The following is a 14,670-nucleotide window of genomic DNA, read 5'->3' as shown; positions in this document are numbered from 1 at the left end:
AGGCAGGAAAGGAGGGAGAGATAGAAAGAGAGCAAAAAAGAGAGGAAGGGAGAAAGAAAGGGATGGAGAGAGAGAGGAAGGAAGAAAGAGAGAGTAAGAGGGAGAGAAATAGAGCAAAAGGGAGGAAGAGAGAGATAATTTTTTTGTCCAAACTTTTTTTTAGCCCCCCCCCCTCTCAATGTGCCCCATGATTTTGTATAAAAAATGTGCCGCAGCTCAAAACAGGTTGAAAATCACTGTTGTAGAGGATGTATGTTTTATAAAACTCCCATCTAACATTGAAATGATTGTGAGTGTCTCTTGAAACACAAACACTTTTCCTTTTGATAAGCTAACATGTCTGTTTTATATATCAGAGCCCTGAAGGTTGTGGAAAATATATGCTAAAGTTCATATTCTCAGAGCCAGAGACATGTGTTAATATTAAAACTAGATTTATTATAATATTAGTATAGAAGGATGGGGATAAACCCATCGGCGCAGGCCTTTTCTTTCCTCCCCTTTCTCTTTCCTCAGCCTCTAGTAACTCACAAATTTTAATTTCCACAACCCAGCCATGCATATATAATCTTTGTTCACACTTTTATAAAGTAAAATTAAGTGCAAGAAATTGGGCACTAATATAAAGCTTGTCTGAGCAGAACAAATTTGAATTTTCAAACACCATGGAGAAGACTGGGGCATCAAGGCTTGAAGCGGTATAAAGATTGGAAGGAAGATAATTTTTCTTCTGAAATAGAATTGCATAAATAATCAGGGACCTGCTTCAGGTGATTATTTGCCATCTTTTGCTCATTATATTTTTTGTGGGGGAAGATGTTATCAGTGGGTATGATGGCTGATAATATTTTCTTGTTTTCCTGTTTTGAACAGATAAAAAAACAAGTTTATGTTATCGAATTAAAACTTTTAATTTTTTAAATCTTTTTCTGAGATATATTAGATAAATAATACAACATGCCATCCTTTATAAACCATCTCAGAAGTTAATCACAATAATAAATGGATTTAAAAGTTCGGGTCAGACGCAACTTAAAACAAAGTGATTTGTATCTTAAGGTGGCCTATGTACTGTATGTATACAGTACAATCTATTTATGCATGCATAATAGTTTTCAAAACATGTTTTTGAATGGACACATTATGTAAAACCAGCAAGTTGTGCTTTGTTCTGTAAATTAAGGCTCAACAATCCGTGACTTAGGGTGTCATGCAGAACACTGTTTGTAGATATGGCTATGGAAATTGTTGCGTAGCACATAAAGAAATGTTTGGACATCAAAAAATATATTTAATATCTATCATCAAGGAAAGATAAAGCAAAATGTTTTTTAAAATGTTAACCTCTTGTTAAATGGAATCTTTTGTATTTAACTTGTGTTTGTATTTTCAGACATAGCAAAATAGCAGATTTATTTCAATTTACACATTTCATACTATAGTATTAAATATAGCCAGGTATGGTAAACACTGAAAAAAATAGTGCTTTTCAAGTATTTAGGGCACAAATTTTAGTTTTTCATGAAGCTTTCAGTATAATATAATTTTTGGTTACAAGTACTTAGAAGTCACTTTGTGCTTTTTAAGAGTTTACAATTTAAATCCTACACTATGGTACATAAAGAGGATGATTATGACACCCATTGTGTAACATACACATTTAATCTTACATAAGATTCTGGACATCTTCTTACCCATTGTATTCTAGCTACTCTACAGATTTAAGCAGACTATAATAAGATTATTTAAAGAACAGAGCTTTTCCATGTATTGTTATGTGCACTTGTAATTGTACTGTTCCTATTGCTGGTATTTTTATCTGCTTTTAACCTTATCCTAAAGTAAAATCTCACAAGGGGGAAACTACATTTTAATGGTTGATAAAGACAGTAGTGGATCTCATTCTAATGCTTTTAAACCAGGCTCATTTTTGAGATGAGCTTGTAGGCTGAGTGGTGAGGTATACACACCTATGTGATTTTGATGTTTGGTTTCCTAGGCTATTAATCTCTAAATTGTCATTCCTCCTTACTCTGGGAAAGCTTTGACTGGAAAATTAAAAGAAAGAAGAAGCTAGCTGACAAGTACTGTAATCAGGTACTTCCTACAGTTATTCTCTGAAACAGGGAGATTTGGATGTAAAATAGGTTATACTCTAAGCAAACAACAGGAATCTAAAAGCTGTAGAAAAGTGTTTTGCCATTTTTAATGTAAAAATATGACTAAGTTGATTGTCTTAGATAGGATTAAAGATAAAGCACTGATTTTGTTTCATTAGCATTCAGCTATCCTGGCAGGCTGCCATTAATCAGAAAGAAAAGTGATACATAAACCAGGGAATTAGGATAATGCAAAAAGCTCATAAAAATGGAGATTATTTGCACACAATGAAGCTTTAACTTTGGCATCTTATTGTGCCTGCAGCCTAGAGCTAAGTCATTGGTAGCTTCTATAATGATACATTTGCCTTATAAAGTTAATCTAAAAAGAATGTATTTAGTGTGCCTATGAGGAAGTATATGACAACTCCCATTACATTAAGGTTTGTTTGTTTATTCTTGTTGTTTTTAATTTTTTAATTGTAAATTGTTGTTGTTGTTTTAAATGAAATACCTCTGGATTGAGGTGAGGATTAACTGCACAAGAAATAAATAGTCAACTTGGTCGGGTAGGGTTAACCTTCAGGTCAGTGTAGGCTTACTTTAATGCAATAGTCAATATGAAATCGGAACATTTATTCTCTTCCTTTTGTGACAGGATAAAGACAGATTGTTCTGGCTTAACTTTTATCATATATATTGCTTTAGAAATGGCTGTTACTGTAACAGCTAGCCATCTGGGATTTGATAAAAGAATTCTACTAAATTATGATGTTCATAAGTGGAATACTCTATCAGGCCTGGTGCAAAAAAAAAAAAAAGGAAAAGGAAAAGGAGATGGGCAAATTCCATTATCTCTATCTCTGCTCCTCTCCTCCATGTGTCCAATACTATTGGATTCTTACTTGCTCTCTTGGATTGGCCCTCACCCAAATGAAAGCTAGACTATTTGGATGTGACTGGACATTTTCAGATGGAAAAGTGTGGAAGATAGCAGTGCTTAATGTCTTGCGCCACATGCCACTGACTGCATCTGCCATGCTTGCAAAAACTTGGCGGTGGTGGCCTTTCTGATCTAGCTTGACTTCTGCTGCTGCTGGGAAATGCCAGGTTTGTGAACCTGGCAGCTTTTTTTTTTAATCTGGGAGCTGTGTTTTCTGACTGGCTTAGCTGCTGTGGAGGAATCTGCTGCCAGGGGGATTTGTTCTAGAGGATTGCTCAGGCTGTCTCTTTGAGGAGCAGGCTGAGAAGCAGTTGTTGCCAATCTAACTACAAAAAGATGGCTTTTTTTTTGCCATCTTTCCAATCTGGAGGTCATTCTTGACTCACGATTCCTGTTCAAAGAGCATGTGGCAGTCACGGCTAGGAGGGCCTTTGCACAGCTTCCTAATGGGTGCCAATTGTGCCCATTCCTAAGGCAGTCAGATCTGCTCACTGTCACTCATATACTGTTATAAGCACATATTCCGTTATGTGCTTTAGAAAGTATTCAGAAGAATCTGGAAGCTTGAACTATTATAAAGTGCATCAGTATGGTCAGATATACTAACCTTAGAGTAGTTAATGTGTCTCTTCTTTCCGAGCTTCATTGGTTGCTACTCTGCCTTCCCTGCCCACCTTGTGGAAACTTCTACCTCTAGAAGTGACATTAGCTCTATCCTTCTCAAATCTCCATTCCACAAATCCCTCAGGACCTGGTTATGTTATCTGCCTGGGATCTCAAGGGATGGGGTAAATTTTGTGATGGTTAATATCATCCGATCCTGCCTGTGTGCCTTTTTAATACTTATTTTTAATTGTGACTTGTTATATAGTTGTTGGTTTTATTTTAATAAAATAAAATATACCACCCAGAGTCACTTTAATGTGAGGTGTTCAGCTATACAAATTTGATAGATAAGACAGACAGACAGACTGACAGACAGACAGACAGACAGACAGACACTATACTAGTTTGTGATATATGAGGATTGGAATTATTTTTATATGAGAGACTTTTTGTGCATTTTTTGTCCTAGCTGTTTTGAATCCAGTGATTTAAATTCTATTTTTCAAGTTCTTTTTTCATAGATTTGTCTTGTATATTTTTTTAAAAATTTAAAGAATATTTTAGAAATGCCTTCAGGAACATTAAAAATGGATATAAGTCTAAAAGCTAAAAAGTAAGTCGCATAGACACTCAAAATATTACACGGGGCAAAACCCGAACTCAGAACAATCTACATACATATACCCGTGAAAATCTACGAAAACATATATATATATATATATATATATATATATATATGACGGTCTTGGTATATTCAGATTTCTTCCCGTGTAGGATTTGGAAATTTCTGGCAACGTTTTGACGAGGTCCCACTCGTCATCTTCAGGCTGGTGTTTCTGTCCTTGTTCTAGGGCAAACACAGCGAGATCTGAGCTGCCTTCCTTCTATAAATACTGGTGGCTGGGTGTGGTTTGATGGCTCAGCAATTGCCTGCTGTGTAGAAACTTCCTGGTGAGTCAGTGGGGTAACACCTGGGGTCGTTGATGTGACTGAGGCATGCTGATTAGTTAATGGTTGTGGATTAGGCGTGATATCCTGAGTAGTTGGAGCTTGCAGGCTACTTGATTGCTTTGCAATGTGTGTTCTGAGTCTGGTTTCAGTTTCTATGGCTGGGATACGTTTGAGGGCTGGTTTCCAGATGTCTGGTAGGCGGGAGGTATCATCCCGCTTGTTCATATTTTGGGAATGTTTTTCTATCTCGATGGCTTCCATGATTATTCTTTTGCTGTAGTGTTCTGTGTTGGAAATTAATTTAGTACTGTCAAAATCAATTTCATGTCCTGTAGTTTTGAAGTGTTGGAAAAGGGAGGAGGTTTTTTCTTTTTTCCTTAATGCATTCTTATTTTCTGCAACACGTGCATTTACTCTCCTGTTAGTTTGTCCAATATACAGTAATACCTCATGATACGAACTTAATTGGTGCAAGGAGGAGGTTCGTAAGACGAAAGGTTCGTAAGACGAAACATTGTTTCCCATAGGAAACAATGTAAAGTCAATTAATCCATGCAACCAAAATAAAACCCGCAAAAAAACGGCTTTCGGCGACTGCTGGGAAGCTGCGCGGCTGTTTTAAAAGGTGACAGCTGGCCTGGGGGGCTTCCCAGCACCCCCCCGAACCCCGAACCCGGGTTCGGGGGGGTGCTGGGAAGCCCCCCAGGCCGGCTGCGACCTTTTAAAACAGCCGCGCCGCTTCCCAGCTGTCTCCCGAAGCCGAACGCGGAAGTTCGGCTTCGGGAGACAGCTGGGAAGCAGCGTGGCTGTTTTAAAAGGTGACAGCCGGGCTGGGGGGCTTCCCAGCAACCTCCCGAACCAAACCCGGGGTTCAGAAAAATTTTGCCTCTTCTTACGAACTTTGTTCGAGTTACGAACCGGCATTCGGGAGGCTTCTGGGAAGCCCCACCGCCCGGCCATCACCTTTTAAAACAGCCGCGCGGCTTCCCAGCAGTCTCCGAACGCCGGTTCGTAACTCGAAAAAAGTTCGTAAGAAGAGGCAAAATTTTTCTGAACCCCGGGTTCGTATCACGAGTTGTTCGTAAGACGAGGTTCGTATCTTGAGGTACCACTGTATGTGGCTGGGCAGATTTTACATGGTATATGCTTTAAATTTCTTGGAAAGGCCAATGAAACCAATGAACAATTAAAAAATGAGCATTTATTGGACTTTTGCAAAACGGCATGGAAAGAGAATTTGTCCTTCCTTCCTTCCTTCCTTCCTTCCTTCCTTCCTTCATTCATTCATTCATTCCTTCTTCCCTCCATTTCTCCTTCCTTCCTTCCTTCCAACCAACCTCCACGGGCCGGTCACAGACAGCAGGCGGGCCACATCCGGCCCACGGGCCTCCCTTTGCCCAGGTCTGCCCAAGAGGGTTAAGGCAGTACTGGAAAATAATGGTGGCCACAAAAAATATAGACATTTTGGGCCCCATTTGGACATTATCACTTAGGGGTGAACTCACTTTTGTTGCCAGCAGTTTAGACATCAATGGCTGTGTATTTTGTTATTTTGAGGAGATGGCACATTTACATGTTATACAAGCTGTATACTTACTACATTGTAGCCGAGTGTCATTTCTTCAGTATTGTCACATGAAAAGATATACTTAAATATTTACAAAATGTGAGGTGGTGTACTGACTTCTGTGACATAATATATTTGTACGTCTAAAAAATTGTCTTTAGGAAATGGATTCAGAATACTGTATATCTATCTGATGCCTTCTTATTTTAAATACATTGATTAGATTTATTTCTATCGCCTAAGTGGAATAAAATGATATCAGTGACTCCCCAAATTTATTTCTTTTTTCTTTATGTTATTAAATCATAGTGTATTACTTGCTGATATTCAGATCTGCATAAGTTATTTTTCAGCTTGGGAATCCTTGGGCTAACTGACTTAGAGGGATGATTAATTTTCCATTGTCTTCATATTTGTTTCTCAAGAAATCTTCTGTGCTTATGCAAATGATCCCTAATTGCCTACGTGACTGCCCCTGCTTTGATTGGTTGCTTTGCCTATCTTCTGTAGTAATTTGACACTGATGTAAAGTGACCAGATTTTAACATTGGTAAAGAGGGACACCATTTGTAAAGAGGGCACCAGGGTGGGGGCTTGATTAAAAATTTGGTCTCTGTGGAGCAAAAAAAAAAATCTCTTTCTTTTTCTCTCTCCCTTTCTTTCTTTCTCTTTCTCTCCTCCTTCCTCTTATTTCTTGCTCTCTTTCTCTCTCCCTTCCTTCCATCCACTCTTTTTTCTCCTCTCTTTCTCTCTCTCTTCCTTCCTCTCTCTGGATAGGTCAACCGTAGATAATCTGAGGGCAAAGTGTTGGGGGTTTGGGGATGACACTATGGAGTCCGGTAATGAGTTCCACGCTTCGACAACTCGGTTACTGAAGACATATTTTTTACAATCAAGTTTGGAGCAGTTAATATTAAGTTTAAATCTGTTGTGTGCTCTTGTATTGTTGTGGTTGAAGCTGAAGTAGTCGCCGACAGGCAGGACGTTGCAGCATATGATCTTGTGGGCAATACTTAGATCGTGTTTAAGGCGTCTTAGTTCTAGGCTTTCTAGGCCCAGGATTGAAAGTTTAGTCTTGTGGGGTATTCTGTTTCGAGTGGAGGAGTGAAAGGCTCTTCTGGTGAAGTATCTCTGGACATTTTCAAGGGTGTTAATGTCTGAGATGTGATGTGGGTTCCAAACAGATGAGCTGTATTCGAGGATGGGTCTGGCAAAAGTTTTGTAAGCTCTGGTAAGCAGTGTGAGATTGCCAGAGCAGAAGCTACATAGGATTAGGTTTACAATTCTTGAAGCCTTCTTGGCTATGTTGTTGCAGTGGGCTTTGGCACTTAAATCTTTTGTTATTAGTATACCGAGATCTTTAACTGAGTGGGGATTATCTGTGATAATTTGATTATTCAGTTCGTATTTGAAGTTCAGATTCTTCTTCCCAATGCGTAGGACAGAGCATTTGCTAGTTGAGATTTGGAGTTGCCATGTGTTAGACCACTCAGAAACAGAGTTCAGGTCTTTTTGGAGAGTAGTTGTGTTATCGGTGGTGTTGAAGAGTTTTACATCATCAGCAAAGAGGACACAGTTGCTTCTGATGTAATCGCAAAGGTCATTGATGTAGAGAATGAAGAGTTTTGGTCCCAGTACACGACCTTGGGGAACACCGCTTTTAACTGGGATGGGGGTGGATAGGGTGCTTCCTAATTTGACCACTTGTTGTCTGTTTGACATGAATGCTGTAATCCAGCTATGGAGGGATCCTGAGATGCCATAGGATGTGAGTTTTAGGAGTAGTTTGCCGTGGACCACTGAATCAAAGGCTTTGCAGAAGTTTATAAAAATTGCATCTATAGATTTCCCTTGATCTAGATGAGTTGTCCATCTATTTTCCTTCACCCAGGTGCACCATGGACCACCAAAATTTTCTCACAGACCACCAGCGATCTCTGCAATAGATAGATAGATAACTATATTACTCTAAAAAAGATAAATTATTATAGACAAAAAAACAATGTAACAATCTGTCTGGATTTAATTGTAACAATCACTGGCAAGTTCCTCAAAACGGAAGCACAAAATTTCACTTTCCTTATCACATTTGTTAATGTGCAAACAGTGAAACCTAGTTCATTATTATATTATATTTCCACCACTTGTAAGCATTCTTCATGTCATGTACTCCTTCACCTACATTTAACCTCTCTCTCGCTCTCAAAAAAAAAAAGCCTTGCCTGACAATTTGGCTTCTAGCTTCCCGAATTCCTTTGTGAACTGTGTGAAGGGCAAATGCAATAACACTTCTTTCTGTCAACACAGTGCCAGCATATAAAAGTATATCACTACTTTTTTTAAAAAAAAGCTACAAAAGAGAAAAACTCACAAGCTGCTCTGTCATAATGTAAACACAGTAGTAATGATACTGAGAAAAAACGAAAATATAATCTGAAATAATCATAGAAACATAGAAACATAGAAGTCTGACGGCAGAAAAAGACCTCATGGTCCATCTAGTCTGCCATTATACTATTTTCTGTATTTTATCTTAGGATGGATATATGTTTATCCCAGGCATGTTTAAATTCAGTTACTGTGGATTTATCTACCACGTCTGCTGGAAGTTTGTTCCAAGGATCTACTACTCTTTCAGTAAAATAATATTTTCTCATGTTTATCTTTCCCCCAACTAACCTCAGATTGTGTCCTCTTGTTCTTGTGTTCACTTTCCTATTAAAAACACTTCCCTCCTGGACCTTATTTAACCCTTTCATATATTTAAATGTTTCGATCATGTCCCCCCTTTTCCTTCTGTCCTCCAGACTATACAGATTGAGTTCATTAAGTCTTTCCTGATAGGTTTTATGCTCAAGACCTTCCACCATTCTTGTAGCCCGTCTTTGGACCCGTTCAATTGTGTCAATATCTTTTTGTAGGTGAGGTCTCCAGAACTGAACACAGTATTCCAAATGTGGTCTCACCAGCATTCTATATAGCGGGATCATAATCTCCCTCTTCCTGCTTGTTATACCTCTAGCTATGCAGCCTTACATGAAGCTCCAAAGAGTTAATGATTTTATCATTATAAAATCATAGGGTCTTCTCTACTAAATAGGGATGTAAGTAAAGCTATTGATATAATATTTAATATTCAACTGTAGAGAATAACAACAATGACAAAAAAAATTCTTATTCAGATTGGCATTTGAGGGAAGACATCAGAAACATGGTAGAATTCAGTATCGCTTGAATTTTGGTAACAGATTTTAGATTGTGTAGAACAAACTATAATGTTAATTTAGGTTTGGTGTTTTTTTTTCCTTTCCTTTTTTTCCCTCAGCACAGAAAATCATGGTTAAAGCAACGGTACCATGGCATTCGCAATTAAGATTTTAGCAGACTTGCACTGATTTTATAAATGGGGATAGAGATGAAATTTGCATTTTACTTCATCAAATGTAAATTCAACAGCTTTAGCTTATCACCTCAACAAGACATAATAGAATCACACTAAAAAAAAGTCCATCATTCTGGGTTCTTTGATCTTGGCAGGCTCTGATTATGACCCTATCAGATTAGTCTGTTCAATTCCATAGTAGATGAATATGCAGAGGGTTCTTAAAGCATTGCTGTTTCCTTCTCGTTAGACAGTGGTAGGTTTGCCAGTTATTCTTTTACTAAATTAACTCTTTGGAGCTTCAAGTAAGATCTCTGCTTCTGATGTTTTTTTCCTCTGTGTGATCATTGTTAGCTTCACTATACTGTTCTGTCGGGCTGTCTGGTAGACTTCTCCCAAAAATTCACAGGTACAAATTTCAGACACACACACGTTTGAAAATTCAAAACAATGTTCTTTATAATGAAAGTTCACTTAAACTAAGCCCTCTTTTTGTATAGCAAAGAGCACTCATCTCCAAACAAACTGGTGATTTGTACAAGTCCCTTATAAGTTCTGTGATACTTAGCTTGCAGCTGTGAGGCAATTCACAGTCCTTCTTCTTTCACAAAGTGAAACACACTTTGCTCTGGTTTAGTTTTAAAGCGGGGAAAAATCAGCACACAAAAGGTCAAAGTTAGTAAAGCAGTCACGAAACACAACGATCAGATAATCCTCCACAATGGCCAAACCCACAGGATGCTATTTATAGCAGCCTCACTCATTACCACAGCCCCACCCAACCACAGGTGGCCTCATTTTCTTTGATAATAATCTCTCAGTTGTTGTTGCCTATGCATCGCTCTCCGCATGCGTGGCTGTATCATTAACTCTTGTTCTGAATCCAAGGAGGAGCTAGATAATTGATCTCCTTCTGAGCTGTCTGTCACACTCTCCTCCTCCCTGTCACTCATGTCTTCTTGGTCAGAGGAGCCTTCATCAGCAGATTCCACCGGGGGCAAAACAGGCCTGCAGCATGTGGATGTCTCCCCCACATCCACAGTCCTTGGGGCAGGAGCAGGGCCAGAACTAACCACAACATATACTATGCACTATATATATATATATCTGACCCAGGAAGGGAATAAATTATTACCAGTCAGCATCTTGCTGTCCTTCTGCGCTTGAACTTGCATATCCCACAACAATTAGAGTGCCAGTTAAACCGGCAATACTGTATACCCTTCGGAAAAAGAAAAATAAGAAAAAGGAACTGGTGCACATTGACCTTTTTTTAAAGCAAAATTTCATATGGTATGTGTAGAATTCAAGGTACAAAATAATTCATTTCTCCATCCAGTAGGCATGTACTTTATAGTTTTCTAATCTATAAATTGCACCATACTGTTGTTTTGGTTGATTGAATCCTAGGACTGTTTCTGTATGACATATGGCCCTTATTGGCTCATTTGGTTTTTAATGAAACTGCACTGAGTTAGCCAGATATTTCCCAATATTAACCTCATAATAAGCAATGAGTAAAAATGAGAGTATCTTCCCAATGAGTCATTGATCCTGAACAGAGGAGTATGACCTCTCTGTTATAAAAGTGCTAGAAAAATAGTGTTGGGTAAAATTGATGAAGGTGGTCAGATTCAAACTAACTTTGAACTATCAATAAAAAAATAAGTTAAGAAGGTCTATGTAGAACAAATTAAAACATAGCAAAACCATTCACCATCTTTCTTATTTAAAATTTTGCCTAGTTCCATTTCTTTCTTCATTATTCTACACTTGGAAAACAATTGTAATCTACTGCCAGGAAAAATAAAGAGAATGATGTTTAGCTTTCACGTTTGCTTGCTGTTACTCTGTCAATGTTATACATATTTGTGTAAGTATCACTTATAAAAGTATGACCACAAATGAATGGCTGTCTTTCCATTACATTGGATGTTCTTGATGTTTTAAACACTGAGCCATGTGCATAGTGGATTTCATTCATAACACATGGTTCCAATAGAAGTGAATATTTGTAGCTCAGGATTGAATTGTGAGATCCTTGGTGTTCTCTGATCTTGGTTATTTTCTTGCAGACATTACATTACCCAATTAGGTATCATTATCCATAGTAGAAAAGTTTTTTCCCTAGCACTGATGATATTGCCTAGTTTGAGTAATGATACATCTGCAGGAAAACAACCAAGTTCAGAGAGCACCAAAGACCCCACATAACACCTGGTTGATAGGCTACATTCACAGATTATGTTGCCTGATATAGGACTATAGATACATCCTATTCTGGCTAAAACCCATTCTGTATTATATTCAGACAATGCTGCCAATAACAGCACAATCTGCTGAGAATGAACTCAGTGTTTCTGACAACAGCAAAGAATGGAGCATTACCCATCTGCATACTTTCTGAAGTACACACCAATCTTATCAATTTCATTACAGAGCCAGCCAACAAGAGACTAGAAAAGGTGCCTCTGTGAATCCATTAAAATAAGTTGCCAAGTGATAATTACCATAACATTAATATTCATCTGTGAATTTAGAGATACAAAAAAATTTAAAAAGTGAAAGCTCATAGTACTCTAAATTTGACATTTGTGTCATTGTCTTTACAATAATTATTCTTTTAATTGCACTGACTTCAGTTATAAAAATATTTTCCATAAAATGCTCTCACGCAGCATTAGATACAGCCACTAGTAACAAACTACCTTTAGCAGAGGTCACTGAACATAAGCCTATAAAACAAAATTAAACGCATTACAATTTAGAATGTAGTGTTTCAGTTTTTATTTCTCTTGGCTTCTAGGTGCTCTTTAAGAAAGGTTTTTCAAAATGATAATCAGATCATTAGTATTTCTTATACAGTTATTATATTGACATGCTCTGATGGGAAGGAGTTAGATGCCTTATATAAACGTGCTCTGATACTACTTCTTGGTTAAAGTGGGTGTGGCCAGTGTGTGACTCATCTGGCCTGCAGGCTGGGAGTTTAGACATTCTACTCCCCTTCCCCCCCTGAAAAGAATTTTGTTCCAACTACCAGTTGCCTTATATTAACACACTCTGATTCTAAGGAGTTACACATTCGACATAGATTTTCAAGTTTTAAGTGTCAATGTATTAAGCCCAATTGTAACTATTTGTTAATTTTCAAGCGTTAACTGTCAATTTATCAAGCCTGATTACATAATTTCGTAGCAAAGCACAGGTATCAAATTACTAGTACTAAATATAACCACGGTTCCTCAAATGATGAGCTCTAGCTGAGTAATACTTTGATATTTATTGGCAATTGTGGCTTATTGACATAATAAATATGGACAAATTGCCAAATTTTGAATATGTGATTGCGAAACTGCTGTCACAGCCATAATGGATGGGCATAAATACCAACCATTCAGTGCTGCCATAATTTTGAACTGTTGCTAAATGAATGAATTTACAGTGCGGACTTCCTGTTATTCCTCCCTATACATGCTTGCATTTGGCAAGAATGCAACAAACACAGTGGCCAAGTGGTTAGAGTGCAGTACTGTAAGTTACATCTGCTGACTGCCAGCTGCCTACAATTTGGCAGTTCAAATCTCACCAGACTCAAGGTGGACTCAGCCTTCCATCCTTCCAAAATGAGTAAAATGAGGACCCAAATTGTTGGGGACAATATGCTGACTCTGTAAGCCGCTTGGGGAGGGCTGTAAAGCACCGTAAAGTGGTATATAAGTCTAAATTTGTATTTGTATTTATAAGATTTGTATGACGCCCCTCTCCAAAGACTCGGGGCGGCTAACAACAATATAAAAAGACAATGTAAACAAATCTAATATTAAAAATAATCTTAAAAAACCCAATTTAAATAACCACTCATACATACAAGCATACCATGTATAAATTCTACAAGCCTAGGGGGAAGGGAAATTTCAATTCCCCCATGCCTGATGACAGAGGTGGGTTTTAAGGAGCTTGCGAAAGGCAAGGAGGGTGGGGGAAATTCTGATATCTGGGGGAAGCTGGTTCCAGAGGGTCGCTATTGCTATTGTTTTATAGATTATACTCTATTGCTTATAGAGTAAGCCAATCAGCAGGTTTAACAGGGAGAAAGAGTGAAAACAGGAGTATAATGTTTATAAGAAAGTTTTCTTGAAGTTGGTAAAAAAAAAAACCACCCACCTTTATTTAGGAAATAAGCTACTGATGGGAAATCTTGAGTTGCTTCATGCTATAGCTAAGCCAGTGGTGGGTTCCTCCCGGTTCGGACTGGTTTGCCCGAACTGATAGAGACCTTCTGCTGATATCACAATGACATCATGGACCCAGTTTAGTTGGTGCATGGGCGCTGCCATCTTTTCTTAATTTTTCAAAAAAATGCACAGAAGCTAAATTTCTGACATTATGCTTGCAGTCACCATCTTGTTTTCAGCTTTTTTATTATTATTATTTTCTGATTTTTTTGGTACTCCTTATGAACACAGGTGCAAAACGCATGTGCGCCACAATGCAGAGCCACATAGTGTGGGAGGAAGCGAACCAGTAGCGAGGTAATTTAGGACCCATCCCTGAGCTAACTACATGCAGTATTCTTTCCTCCATTAGAGAGACTGAGATTAAAAGAAACTGTCCAGATCAGAAGGTAGATCAATATTAAAGGTAAAGGCTCTTAGATATAGAAGGTCAAAAAGAAACTGCTGTTTTCTCTCAGAATATAATTGCAAATGAACAAATGTCAGTTTTTAAACCAGCCTTATATTTTCTTCGTAACACATATTGTTTTAATTTTCAGCTGACCCAGAAGGAAACATATAGGAAAATCTCATATAAATCCCTGTTAAGTATTAAGGAGTGTGCAGAGTAACCCTTGAGTTACCAAGGATGTACAGAGGAAACATGGGTGTGACAGATATCCAGCTGATAGCCCAGAGATATGAGTAATAATTCAGATAACCAACCAGATACATTAAGTGTATAAATATTATTTACTTTAGCAAATATCTTAGTCAAGAACAATCTCCTTCTATATCTCATATATAGTATCTACTATTCTTCTATTCTATTCTTCTTATACTACTCTCATAATATCCTTCTATTCTCTAATTGATATATTCTATTCCTAAATTTTCACTTCTAT

Source organism: Erythrolamprus reginae, chromosome 1, assembly GCF_031021105.1.
Source record: "Erythrolamprus reginae isolate rEryReg1 chromosome 1, rEryReg1.hap1, whole genome shotgun sequence".
NCBI classification, from domain to species: domain Eukaryota; kingdom Metazoa; phylum Chordata; class Lepidosauria; order Squamata; family Dipsadidae; genus Erythrolamprus; species Erythrolamprus reginae.
Note: the sequence above shows the minus strand (reverse complement) of the source record.